Source organism: Python bivittatus, unplaced genomic scaffold (genome assembly GCF_059951505.1).
Source record: "Python bivittatus isolate LINGU-HERP-01145 unplaced genomic scaffold, Pbiv_v1 ctg000070_np1212, whole genome shotgun sequence".
Taxonomy (NCBI): domain Eukaryota; kingdom Metazoa; phylum Chordata; class Lepidosauria; order Squamata; family Pythonidae; genus Python; species Python bivittatus.
Window position 1 is genome coordinate 45,446,319 of NW_028277034.1, and position 14,809 is coordinate 45,461,127.

The 14,809-nt window shown below is 38.9% G+C and overlaps 1 long non-coding RNA gene across 1 annotated transcript; it reads left to right on the plus strand.

Moving 5' to 3' along the window:
• The first annotated feature begins 13 nt into the window (after positions 1–13).
• LOC103065409 (uncharacterized) lies at positions 14–5,450 on the plus strand. Its single transcript, XR_015794621.1, has 4 exons — positions 14–223; positions 969–1,352; positions 1,993–2,069; positions 2,600–5,450. It is a non-coding gene; the product is annotated as an uncharacterized LOC103065409 (long non-coding RNA).
• Positions 5,451–14,809: the final 9,359 nt, after the last annotated feature.

A 14,809-nucleotide genomic window follows, 5' to 3' on the forward strand; every position in this document is an offset into this window, starting at 1 on the left:
GGTGTGAGTGTGTGTCTGTGTGTGCTACGCGTATGTGGTTGTGCCGTGCCACCTCTTCGCGAGCGCATTGCAGCGCGGCTCTCTCGGCTGGCTGGGGAGGGAGCGAGCGAGCGAGAGCGAGGGGAAGCCGCCGGCGTAAGATCGGGCTGTGAGACGGGGATTGACACGAAGGATTAAAAAGGCCTCACCTTTCTGAGCTCTGAGTCAGCAAAGGGTGGAACAGGTTCGTTGCTCTTCTTTTTCTTCCGTCTCTCTCGTCTTTTCCGCCTTCTTTCTCTTCCTACTCAAGCCACCACGACTTTGGTAGAAGCTGGAACTTCTGAAGGAGAGGACATCGAAGCCACGTTAGTGGAGGCGCCATCTGGGTGAACTTCAGCCTTCTCCAGCCTCGTGCCTTCCGGGTCTCCTGGACTTGGAGTCCCATCCTTCCCAGCCTGCACCAGGCATGATGGCTGAAAATAAGGGGCGCTGGAATCCGGCAGATCCGGAGGGCACAGGACTGAGGAAAGCTGGGGTAGATCCTCTCTGTGTTTGTTGGAATAAGGGTTATCATTCCCACATTTTCACCTTGGGTTTAGAGCAGTTTTCAAGTCTGGGGCCCCCCTCCTGCAGGGCTATCACGAAAATTGTAGTCCAGCCTATTTAAAGCATGCAGGGTTGAGGAAAACTCTTTTAATACAGCTCCAGCTTTGAAAGACTTAAAAGAGGAACAGCGTGGGTGGGGAGCACCCCCTTCTTTGCACCCTTTATTTCACTTACCAGGGATTAGTTGCTTGGTAGGTTTGCATCACAGATGCTTGAAGGTGCACTGAATTCCAGATTATCACAAAATGTTGCGGTCTGCTTGTGTCCTTGGTGCTCAAAGTCAAGGTCACTTTGAAGGCCCTTTTTTTCCTTTGAACAAGCAATTAAACTGTAGCAACACACATGCACGCCCTAAGGTTGTTATCCTAAATCTGTTTTTCCAGGGAAGTAAACCCTATAGATCTTATACAATTGTGCTATGGGTAATTATGATTTCGTTGGTGACTTGGAGCTCAAGGAAGAATCCAGGGTGGTTTAGATGCCATTCTGATTTGCACCGATCAGCCGCAAAGCCATTATTCAGCTACAGCAGTGATTATGGTTGGACTCGTGCAGATTTTTTTTTTAAAAAAAATTATTACAAAAAGAAGAAAGAAATATATAAAGGACTCGTGCAGATTAAAAAGACTCTCTCATCTGTCTTTTGGGGAGGATGAAGTGATGAGAAAGGAGTAGCTCTTTCTGATTGCGTCTTTCCAGCATCTATGAATGAAACAGGAGTGTCTTTTTCTCCCTTCGGCGGTGCAGCAAGAACAGAAATCTTCAAGGTAACAGCCTCTAGATGACCTTTGGATGTTTACCATCATCTTGTTCTACCTCTACCTCTTGAGAGTTTTATGTGTGTATATAAGTGAAGGATGGGAGTGGTAAAGGCTTTTTTTCCCCCTTTAACCCTCCTTAACCAGGAAGCAGCCAAATGAAAAGCTAATCAAACTCCAACCAAGGAAAAGTGTACTGATTCAGTGCACTAATTAATTAACTGCGTATAGCTTAGCAGCATGGGTCTGTCTGTAGGTATTGCTCTCCGTTCTCTTTTAATTTAAAGCAGGGGTGAGCATTTTTCATGTCATGGAATTTACAGTGGGTGGAATTTAGTTTGAAGTCAGGAGAAGGGGGTTAACTAGTTCATTTCCATGTCATGCTAAAGCCATGGTTTCTTTCAACTATGGTTAAGCAAACAATAATTGGCTGGGTTCACACATCATACAAACCTCTAGGGTGTTGTGCTTGACATTTCCTTTTCAATGTGGCTTTTAAGAACTTTAACATCTTCACTTTGAGCTCAGCTCAAGTCCAGATGACTTCATGGACATGTATGTCTGGGCAATTTTCTTGAAAACAAGTTTGGAAGTGATTTGCTGTTGCCTTCTTCCAGAATTTTTTTTAATTAATATTTTATTTTCCCAGTCTAGCTACAGCTCTTATTGGTCTTCTACTCAAGCACTCCCCAGCCTGGTCCTGTTTAACTTCTCATCTCAGACAAGGTCAGCCAGATGGTGCCACCTGGGGAGGTGTTTTAGCAGCTATAGTGGGAAATCCTGCCACTAGTGTGGGAGAATGCATGTGCTAAGATAAAATACAGCCACTTTGCATTTTCTGAATTTTTGCATATCTTTACCTCTGAATGTTATCAGTTTCACGTGGATTCTACTAATATATAAAAGGAATCTAAGTGAACAACTATCTCCAAATATGGTGCTTGGTTGATTTATTTCATAAACAGTCATCCCAGATGTGACATGAAAAAGTAACAGGCTTCTTAGAGTCAAGAATTGTACCCCCTTTTGCAGCAATAATTGCAACGATGTATTGCCTGTAACCAGTGATCAGTCAGATCGCTGCTTAGGAATTCTGGTCTATTCCTCCATAACAAACTGCTTCAACTCAGTAGCATTTGAGGGATTTCTAATATGAACTGCTTCTTTTAATTCTTGTCACATTTCTATGGGGTTGGGTCTGGCTTCACCTTGTTATTTTCAAAGCACTGAATTTGTTCTTTGTCCTTCCTTTTTAGGCTCTTTTGTATGCTTGGAACCATTGTCTTGCTGCATAATCCACATGTGGTTCAACTTCCGTTAATGATAGATGGACTGATATTCTCTGGTAGAGCAGAAATCATGGTTTCTTCAGTTATGGCAAGCCATCCAAGTCCTGAAACAACAAACCAAACCATGACACTGCCACCACCATGCTTGACAGTTGGTATGATGTTCTTATGGAATATGGTATTTGGTTTCCTCCAAAGATGACATCACCAGCGTAGACTGAAAACATCCATCTTTTGCTCATCTACCACAGAACATTTCTCCATAGGTCTGGAGGATCACCCAAGTGCTTTTTGGGAGACCTGACATCACTATCAGTGTTCTTTTTCTATCTTCCTAATCTCCCATGAATCCCATTTTTACCCAATATTTTTCTGATGATGGAGTTGTGAACACTGACTTTAGCTGAGCCAGGAGAGGCCTGCAAATCCCTGGATGTTTTTTCTGGAGTTCTTCATAACTTCCCAGTTGTATGCTGCACTCTTGGAATTATTTTGACTGGGCAGCCACTCCTGAGAAAGTTTGCTATTGGCCCAGGTCATCTTCATTTCAAACATACATCTCTTGACTATGGATTGATGGAACCTTAAAGCTTTAGAAATGGTTTCGTGACTTTATCCAGATTGCTATCCATTACTGATTTATGGTGATCCTCAAGTTCTTTGGAGCAACATGTAACATGCCTGTAGAATCTACAGTATGTGGTGAAAACTTCAATATGATGAAGCAAGTTAAAGTTTACGTAGGACATGGATGGCGCAAATCAACCCTGATAGTTTAACAAAATAATCACACAATGATCCCTAATTATCTATTGAATTGAATTGATGAAACCAGGAGGCACAATTACATTCTCACCCAGGCACTTTGCATGTTGGACAACTATTGTTGATGAAGTGAAATGAAATAAGCACCAAACTTTAGAGATATTTGTTCACTCAAACTTCTTTTATATATCAGTAGAACTGATATGAATCTCTGGTAAGATTCACTGATAAATAAATGCAAACTTTCAGAAAATTCAAATGCTAACTCACAGATTTGTGCCTCTCTGTCATGTATTTCTTTAGTAACAAAGGAGGTAGGTCCCTTGGAATGCTCTTTTCAATTATTGTTTATTCTTTGTATTTAAACTTTCATAATGAGTCATATAATTTTGGCAGTCTTCCTAACCTGATATCCTCCAAAGGTATTGGACTTCACCTGCTATAAATCACAATCAGAATCTCCAAAAGGCAACAGGCTGAGGAAGGTCATCCTTGGCTTTGACAAGATTACATTTCTCTATACTCCCTGTTCCCTGTTGCAACTCTTGAGAGCAATTTAATTTTCCTTGAGAGCAAACTTGATTAAAATTTGGTATGTTTGTCCCCATCCAGATATAATCAAGCTTGGATTTGGTTTAGTGATTCCAGCTGATCATCCCAGGTTTAAAAAGTGCCCCTTGTTCTATACTTCTGAAGATCTTTAAAGCAGAAGATCAGTCATTTATTTGGAAATGAACTGGTATACAGAGAAAAATCACTGCACAGTTTCTTCTGCTAACAAAATTTTGGTTGGGCATTCCCAAATGGAGAGTTAGTTAGTAAAAGAACAAAGCCAGTTCAAGTCTGAGCTTTGCCATGTTTTGTGGGTTAATTCCAAATGAAGCTTAAATATGCAAAACTACCTTTCTGTTGTCTTTGTCACCACTGGAATTTTGACTATAAGTTCCTTATAGCCCATATGGGTGGTAGATTTGTCGTTCTGTAAAGTTTCATGTCATTATGCGTCAATCCCAAACATATTTGCTTAAAAATAATTTGTTAAATTCCGTGAAATGTATTTCCAGTTGTTTTCATTTAAGAACAACTTTCTTAGAAAAAGTGCCATTGGTGGACTAGCACAGATCTCTTTTATTGTACTTGGTTTCCAAACTTCTCTCAGTGTAAATATCACTGTATTTATTTCATATTTCTAATTCATGTATCCCTAATTGTCTTAGACATTTTCCAGATGAGGTGTACACTTAGTCTTTGAATGGTGGGCTAGGCGCAGCATCCTAAAGAGTGGTTGGAACCAGGAGGAAGACATCAGTGGGCACAGAGTAAAGCTACATTTAATTAAAATCCATTTTATTTACAATTTGACAGCAATTTTTAGAGTGATTCTGGGAGCTACACCCAAGGCTATGGTGATGGGTTTCATGCACTCTTAGGGCATGAAGCATTGCGCTTCTCTCTTAGATCAATTTCATATTAAAATATAATTGAAATCATTTTTGTTTGCTTTATCTTTCCAGTTTCATATTCTGGTGTTCTTCAAATGACATTTAAATTTTACATTTAAAAAACAAGAAAACCACAAAACACGTTTTAATAGCTGTAGTTGCTAATTGCAGAGAAAGGGGGATTGGAGTAAGCATGATATTGCAAATCTGAAATAATTGTTCATAAATCAACACTAACTATGCACTTGCTCCAGATTCCAGCTAGTAAGTTTACCATTACAATGTTTACACTTAGAAAAGAGGATGCTATAGAAAGGAGAGATTAGATTTTTTTTATATACACTTTGTCACAAAATTGCAACACTAAGTGAAATGTGTAATGTTTGATTTGGTCAATAGTTTATTGCTAATGACTATGGATGATTCACAGGCCTTAATCATGTGGGGACTATATGTCTAACTTTATGTGTCTCAGTACCTCAGTGACTTCACTGAAGTTATTTTAGACAGAAAACTTACCTAGAGAATAGAGAGCTATGTTTTTTCTATTCCTTTGATTGGCATATCCATATGGTTTAAACACTGCATATAAGTATTGTTGAGAAATAAATTTAATTAAAATAAATGCTTATCTCATTGTAGAGTAACAATAATATGTTTAGCAGCAACTTCAGTAGCCATGTTATATTTTTCTATTGAGGTCATCCGTAACTTTGGCCTGATTCTTACCCAGGTAGTAAGGTGGTTCTGATTGTATTACATCTGGACATACTTCATGTATTATTCATTTGAATGAATATATGCACATTTCAGGTTCAAAGGCAATTTGTTACTGCTGGAGTCCCCCACATTGAACCCAAAAGTACTAGTGTATTCATGAATCTCTCTCTTGTTATTTACCAGTCATCTTGCCCCTTTCTACTTTTTAATTTTCCAAAGATTGTTTATTTATTTATTAGATTTACATCTCACCTTTATTTTGTACAACACAAGCAAGTGTACATAATGTTCCCTCCTCCTACATTCCCCCCAAAAACAAGCCTGTGAGGTGGGTTGGGCTGAGAGAGAGCAATTGGCCCAAAGTCACCCATCTTGTTTCCATGCCTAAAGGAGGACTAGGAACTCACAGTCTCCCAGTTTTAAACCTATCCTTATTATGGTTGTTTCTGCACAACAATGTTTGGGTCACTCTAGAAGACACTCTTGAGTTACTAGTGAGTGAGTCTTGCCTAAATTAGGCTACTTGCCAAGAGCACATCCTCTCCCCCAAAAAGACAATGGAAAGCTATGAGTTGAGAATACATATCCTGGAGGGTTCAGAGTATGTGGTAGAAGCAACTTAATCAGTTTATGTTCTGGTAAATTGGAGTTTTGTGATAGGCTTCACCTGCTCCAACAGCCATTGTGGGAATGTACAAGCTCTCTCCTTATTTGGTATTTTCTTTGCCCACAAAACGCTTGAAGAATATCAAAGGTGCCACCAGCCTCCCAAATTTCAGCATTTCTCAATGACAGCTGTTGGGCAGGAATAGTTGCCTTGTGTCCTACGTGGGAGCTTCTCAAAAGCACCTGCTTGGCCTCTGTGAAACTGGGATGATGGGTAAAATGATCCAAAATGATCTGGCTTTGCTTCTGATAGAATGTAACTTCCATCCCAGAAATCCACTGCATGTAGAGACCTGGCCTTGCTGTAGGGACTTTATAAAAAATTTCCAGGTTTGATTATTACTTTTTTAATTCCAGGTATGGCTGGTAAAATGCCTGCCTGGAAAGTGGAACATTTGCAGCCTATCTGTATGGCTGGTATTATGCTAGACGACCAGATGTTTAGGCATAAGGAGGCTGCCTCAGTTTCGAAGACTGTTCCTTTTCTTGTCTCTTGAAATGGAATTGAGATGTTTAGTTGTTTCTGGTGTTGCTGTTATTACTGTTTGCATGTGTATCGTCTCTTTTCTCTGAGAGCTCAAGGGAGCTGACAGCAGTAACCCTGTGAGCTCAGTTGGGCTGAGAGAGATTGACCCAGGCACAGGGGCAGCCTTAAACCTGAGTCATCTTTGTTTAAGTCAGGCACTTTAGCCACTACACTACCCTATACAAAAAGTGACGAATTTTTAAAACAAAAATTTAATTTAATTATGCAAATGCCAATGAACTTAGATGTCAGCCCTCCCAAAAGACGTATTACTTATTCATTCCTTTCATAACAACTGCAGCCCTGGAATGAAATTGATTCTAGTTGCAACCTGTTCAGAGATGAAAGTCTGATCCGTCAGCAGTACTATCTCTGTTTCCATGTCTGTCAATATAGGACATTACTGGTTGAAGTGGGACAAAATTCTTGGATTACCATAAGATTGGCAGATCAGTGACTATCGCAGAACGTCTCCTGTTCTCCAACTTCTGTAGATACAGTAATCCTGCATCTCTTGGTCAATTTGGAATGTATTTCCCATCTAAGAGAACTGTGGTCATGAGTCAGAGTCTTAGTTCAGTAAAAATTCCTGCTTCCCCATTCAAAGTGTGTAATTTCACTTTTGGTATTGCAACAGACAATTGTCAATGAAATTCATAGCTTAATACTCATTTGACGAGTATGTCCTTTACTTAAAAAAAAATTCTGGCCAGGGCTTTCACTATGCATAATTAAGCTATAAAATTTTACAGAAGTACATGACACAACCAACATTTCAATCAAGTCCATTTAACTTCTAGATTAGGCAATGTATATCATATCAGTATGGGGAAGGGTTGAGTACAATGTAATTAAAGTTGTTCATAAACATACAAAAGAAGGTAGAGACAGAGCATTGTTTCTTTGTCTTTCTTCAACTGTTTACATATGTAGGGAGATTTTTTTTCTGTTTTATCTCTTCACCAAATGAAATATGACTAGCATCTATCCAGAAATCATCCTCCCACCTTTCTCCTTGTTATGCTGCAAAACCAGTTAAGGTTCTACCAAACTGAAAAACATCAACATAATAATAACCAACTGTGGAGCACCTTTTCAGATTATCTCTATTCCCAGAGTTGTTGGTTATTTAAATAATAACAATAACAACAGCAATTCTCCAGATTAAATAAATAAATAAAAGGCCATTTTCCTCCTTAACAGCCACTACGGTTTTAGACTGACCTATTAGATCAGTGATGGTGAACCTATGACATGCGTGCACACCACGACATTTTGGGTGACACAACAGCATTCACCAACACCCAATCACAACTATTCTCCCTGATTAAGTTACCAAAGAGACTATGTTTGTTTTACTCACATTTCATTTTTGTAATTATTTGATGTTTCTTTATATAATAAAGAATTCATTTATTTAAAAAAATACAGTCCAATCACATGTGGTGACACGTGATTGGACTGTATTTTTTTAAATAAATGAATATGTAAGGAATTGTTTCTCTCTTGTTCAGGGAGGGGAAGGTGACACGCCAGCAGAGTCAAGTTAGGCATGTTCTGAATTTTTGACACGCCAAGCCGAAAAGGTTCACCATCACTGTAATAGTCTTCTCCAGCCCATCAAGCCTCTGGATATGTTGGGCCTGTAGTTCTGAGAATGATCGCTGAGTATCTTGGAAGTTACATTCCCAGAGTTTCTGAAGGGTGCCAATTTGGAGAAGTTTGGAGAAGGCTTTATCTGACCTATCAATATTTGAGCAAAGACTCTGTAAAGAATCTTACATGTTGTTGGAAATAACACTCTTTTTATTTTTGTTTATTTGTTTGTTTATTTATTTATTTATTTATTTATTTTTGCCTTTAAGACTTGTAAGGAACATGGCCATGATGTTGCAATATTACTGGAAGAAATGCATGTTACTAATTATTTGCTTTTTAAAATAAATGAAAAAATACACTGCTGCCATTTGGCCGTTTGCTGCCAAATATTAGTATGATCTGGAGATGCTCCAGGATCCTGCAAAAAAAAAAAAAAATAAAGAGTGAGTCCACCTTTGCCTTGCTTATCTTTGCATTAAATACTAGAGCTCCGGTTTGGATTGCTCAAAATTTAGCAGAGAATTGATCATAGTGTAAAGATAAATAATGCCTGCCCACCTCAAATCCCCTTTTCCTGAATCAGGAATAGGCAGCAGTCAGAGCAAAAAACAGTATAACTATAGAAATCTGTAAATAAATACATACATAACATATATACATATGTACGTATGCATGGGAATAAGCAATTCTGCAGATTCACATAGCATCGTGGCTGGAGATGAGAGAGGGGATGCCAATCTGGATTACAGGCCTATGCACTTACTTCTGAGTAAGCAAAGTCATCAGGCCCTGTGCAATCCATATTGAGTGTAATGGGTAGGTTGACTCGAGAGACGCAATTTTTAGAAGACTGCTGAATGTGACATACTGAGTGCCAACTGAATCAATTTAAATTTGGTGTTGACTCTTAAAAAAATTACTTCTAAGACGGTGGGGGTTACCATCAAGACATTGTGTAACAAGAAGGCAGGTACTTTCTTAGATCTATAGCCAGGATTTGACCCCTACTTAAACTAGGAGAAGAGTATCCTCCTAGGACCTGCTGTACCAAGTTTGTCACACTTCCCCCAGTAACTGCTCAATCTCCCTCTCCCAAATCAAAACAAAATGCATTGGTTCAGAAGTCAGTGGAAGTGCATAGTCTTGACAATCACAGAGCATTTTTTCCTTGTCAAGAGCTAGGACTAAGATCCTGAAATCTTTGATAGGAAACTGATGTTTTGACTCATTTCCTAAGAAAGAACCATGTTCTGAATCAAAGGATTTAGGAATTTTTAATCCCTGACACCAGCGTAAAAGATACTTCATAGAGCTATGGAAATATGGATTAGAACTGCAGATGTCTAGGTAGCCACCAGATGGCAGTAAAGAGCTACAGAACATTCTGACCACCTACAGACCACTTTGCTGCCACCTGTTGACCAATTAGATTTTGGACTCCAAATGAAGTAGCCCTACTTGGCAGTTAAGTAAGATCCTTCTCTAAATTGTTATCTTAGGTATAGGAAATACTTGTTAGTGTCACGAGAAACCTCTTACTAAGGCAAACGAACTTAAAAGCAAGTAGGAAGTGCAATAGCGCCACAGTAGTAGATTTGCTACTCTTTTTTTTTTTCCTGTGCTTCACCGTTGTTCTAAGTAACTGTTAGGTGGTACTGCAACTATAGCTCAACAATACTCAGCTAATATAAGAAATTGGTAGAGGTGCACTGAAATCCATAAAAGTTCTGATAATGATCTAACATTTAAATCTCAGCATCTTGTTGCTCAAAAGTAGCAACAAGAGACGCTCTCAAATTGTCCAGCCTGTGCTTTCTGTCTCTCCTTGTTGTCGTTTCATTACCTAGATTGCCACCTTTGGCAACTATAGTTTTGCTGCACACACTTTCTTTTTAAAAACCTTGGAACACTGATTCATCAAACAGATGTGGAATTTTTTGCTTACTTATACTCTAGGCTGTCTATAAATAACCTGGAGAAATACAGTGGCTTGGCAGACTTCACACAACAGGAAGAAATGACTAATGAGGAGCTACTCATCCTGTACTTATATGTATGTCTCTGTGTGTATTTATGTATGCATGCCTGTGTGTATGTACTTGTGTGTATATCTCTGTCTCTATCTGTATCAATTGCAGGTGAAAAGCCACTTTAGAAATAGAGGAACATGCAGTAATAGCACTCCAAAAAAATCAATCAAGTCCTATATCTCTTCAGACCCAACTTGTTCTAACTACAAGATAAGCCTAAATGGTTTCTTTATAGATCCCAACATTAGATCTCCGTAAAGTCCAAAAAAAATCATTTTCAGCCTCACCATGTGCTAAGGGATAAGTCTTCTAGATTCATCCCAGTTCTCCTGTAATTGCAATATTTCAAATTCAGTGACCTGAAGACACCTAACCGCAAAAGAAAACCCCAAAGCTAAGCTAAACTAAAGGCTTCTAAATAGTTGTTTGAGCAATGGGGAAAAATTTGTGGGAAAAATTCCCCACAAACAACTATCTCAACCAGCCAGCATTTCTTTGTCATATCACAGTTTCTCGCCCTGCTCTTTTTCCTACCCCTGTTACTTCCCATCACCCCATATATATTAATTCCCTTTCTTGCGATTGATGTAGTATTTCTAGAAGCAGGGCAGAGCTTTGCAATGCTCTTTCTAATAATTCTTGTTTCATAAGAATTTGTGATGCCTATTAAGCCTGTGTTTCTTTGGCAAAAGACTATGTGGGAAGAATAAATGCATAGACTTCCTACATTGAACAGGATTAGTTTGAATTCATATAAAGTTAGAGAAAAATTACAGTATCAGGTCTGGGTGCAGCAAACAGTTCTACAAGACAGCGGAATGTGGTTTTAATGGCAGAATTTAGGTTATTGGCAGGTGTTTCATCTCCAGTGTTTCAAAATACTTGCAGAACGTTACTTTTCATATTCCTAAAGTCATATCAGATAAAGCCTCCATTGCAACTGAAGTAAAAAGTGGATGTTCTTAACAATAATATATTTGATGTTCAACTAATTTAAATTGCAACATTTACATTAAAAAATGACCTCACCCACTTTGAGTCCTGTCCATCACCACAAGGTACCTTTTGGCAACCAACAGTAGCTGAGAAGGCCCTCAAACTATGCACCTCTGCCTTACATACAGAAGCATTTCTTAGATGGAAGCTATACAGATCTCACAAAAAGGGTTATTTTATTTTATTTTATTTTATTTTATTTATTATCTGAATTGATTGCAACAACCACCTATTTGCTGTTCTCTGAATGTATTGTTTGGAAATAGGAAAGCAGTCTACTTACCAAAACTGCTACAATCATGAATGAGAGACTTTCAGATTCTGTACACATTGAATGTTACATGAAAGATTAAAAATATGTAACATATGGTTTTGTCCTATAAAAACCACACAGCTACCATTCCCAGGAGAAGACTGACATATGTGGAGCTGAGTTGGAAGCAGCACCTCCCTATTCAGTTCAAAAAGTACATTTCATTTCTAAGAACCAGCTATTGGGGAATGGCTTTGCAAATTTGTAGCAGAAGCCAGAAGAGCTTGGCAATGGTTGCCTAATATCTTTGTCCCCCCTCTCCCTGACCTGCCAATCATCTCTCAGAGCAGATTTGCATTTTTAACATTTTATAAATGTAGATTAAAAGGGGATTATTAAACAGCGGAAGGGATAAAATTACTTGCAGTAGGAGTTGCAGACTGATTCTTCTACTCAGAGCACATCCCAAAAGCTAATATCTACAGAACTCAGCCGTCACAGGATGCTTCCATCAACTCCTCTAAAGATCAACCTATGAAAAAAGGTAATTTTAAAATCTGGGTGTACTGCATTTTTGCATTTCTGATGGAACAATGATGTTTATTTTAGGTTTAAGGATTTGTAATACTTCATTTTTCTCAAAATGCTGCCATTTGAATGAGGTTATCTGATTTTGTATGTCTCACCTGTGGGTTTTAAATAAGATAGCCAGACAATGCAACTGATGTCCACAGTTTCATATGTGTGGGAAGTTCTGCCCAAGGTTATATTTCACCCAGCTCACAACTTACAGAGGTCACTGCTAGACTAAATGATGCTTAGTATTCCAATAAGGTAAGAATTGAGTTCTGCCTTTACCAAAGATGCTTTCTACATTCAACCTTCAACAACCCAGAAAGCTTTCTTACGGTTATGCCTTACATGAAAAATCAGAAAGAGAACCACTTGAACTTTCAAAAGATTCTTACAAATTCTTGAACTTACAAAGAATTCTTTGTATCATCGTGGCAAAGCAGACTGACTACTTTTCAGATGCAATTCTAGAAAATCTTGTTTGGGGAACTGAAAAAGTGCAAAATGACTATTAGCAAAGTAACCATATACATACATACAGAACACCCTGTTCCTTTTGGGGTAAACAACATGCAAAGTGCAGAAAAGAATGGTGAGAAAAAAAGTAAAGGCAGATGATAAGAAAAACAAAGGAAATCTAACTTAGCACCTTTTGCTATGCCTCTCTGAACCTTTCTATCCTTGTAAACCAGGGTTCCTCAACCTCAGCAACTTTAAGATGCGTGGACTTCAACTCCCAGAATTCCTCAGCCAGCGTGCTTGGCTGGGGAATTCTGGGAGTTGAAGTCCACCCATCTTAAAGCTGCTGAGGTTGAGGAACCCTGTTGTAAACTATCTTGTGTCCACCATGTCCTTGCACCACTTCATATATTGTTCTTTAAGCTTCTCACCTCTGTCTTTTTCAGGATCTCATCAGCTCCATCCACACATAACTTTCTTGGTCTTCCACTCCCTCTTGACCCATTCACTTTTTCCTTCATGTATTTGTTTTCTAATTCAGTCTTCATTCATTTTATATGAGCAAACACCTCAAGCATATTTCTTTTACACTGGCCACTGATTTTGGCATCTAGTCTGCATTCATTCAGCACCCACTCATTCTTGGTTTATCACCTAGCTCTTCATGATTTATCATACAGATTTCCAAAGTAATCTATTCCCAAGGCATACAATATTATGCTTCTCCTGATGCCCCCAGGCCTTACTTCCATATAGCAAATAAGCAGAATGATACTTTTATACAGAGATAGTTTTACTTCTTGCAACAAATATTCCTTCCAATAATTAATCTATAATACGGGTTTTTATATAAGTGTTCTTCACATGACTTCACATGTCAACAAATTAATGTCTGGGATGGAAAGGCATATATATATCTGTGAACATGCATAGTTCCATAGGATACAGGGAACAATTTATTCTGGGTTCTTACTCTTAATGAAACATGATAACCTACATAAAGGGCTGAGACTGATTGAGAATTTTGAACTTTATTTTGAACTATTTCTGTCTCACCATTTGCATATTAAACTACACAGTGCAACATTAAAATATGCTTTATATAACTTAAATGTAATACAATATTTATAGCACTAAGAATATTTAAATATCTATCCATCCATCCATCCATCCATCCATCCATCCATGGTCAAATGTGGTAGAGCAGTACCATCATGAGATGTCAAAGGGGAAAGTGAATACTTTTTTTTCTAAAGGAGCCTAAGCTGTTTAAAGTCTGTGTTTAATGAGGCCAAGCTGTCCTAATGTGCTTTTTAATATCAATCTATCTTAATATCTATTTCAGGAACCTCCTGGACTCACAGGTATTGCTGGAAAAGCAAACAGCAACTGCAGCCAGGATAGCTTTCACACAGATCCACCTTGCACATCAACTGTGCCCTTTCCTGGACTGACAAACCCTGATCACCCTCCCCTCCCCCATGCTTTAGTCACATCTTACTTGCATTACTGTAATATGCTGTAGATGGGGCTGTCCTTGAAGACCATTCAGAATGTGACTACGTGAGCAGGCATGAGCACACCTTGGTATACCCATTTAACTGTATGCTCTGTAAGCTTACTGGTCACCAGTGAGTTCTGTATGCAGTTCAAGTGCTGGTTATTATCTATAAAGCCTCACACAGTTCTGGGCCTGGTTATCTGTGGGACCAATTTTCTCCAGCTGCCTCTGCCCATTCTATAAAGCCTTATCCATTGCTCCTCTTTCCCTCTGGAATACTATTCCCTCAGAGATTTGGTTGGCCCCTGTCCCTGCTCTGCTTGAAAAAGATATTGTAAATCTAGCTTTCTAGCTTTTCTAGCTGCATAGAGCAGCTTAGAGACCAAGCAACTGTGAACAGTGTAGCACATCATGGGCTCTCACTAACACTCCAACACCCCATGCCTGGGTACATAACCATGTCTTAAGGGCCTTCTGAAAAGCCAGAAGGGTTGGGGCCAGTCTGATCTCAGGGTGAACAGTGTTCCATAGGGCAGGGACAGCAAACAAAAAGGCCTGCTTCCTGGCTCCTACAAAATGATATTCTTTGACTGATGGGACCCACAGCATGATTCTTGTGCAGGATCTAAAGGGATAGGTAAAAACAA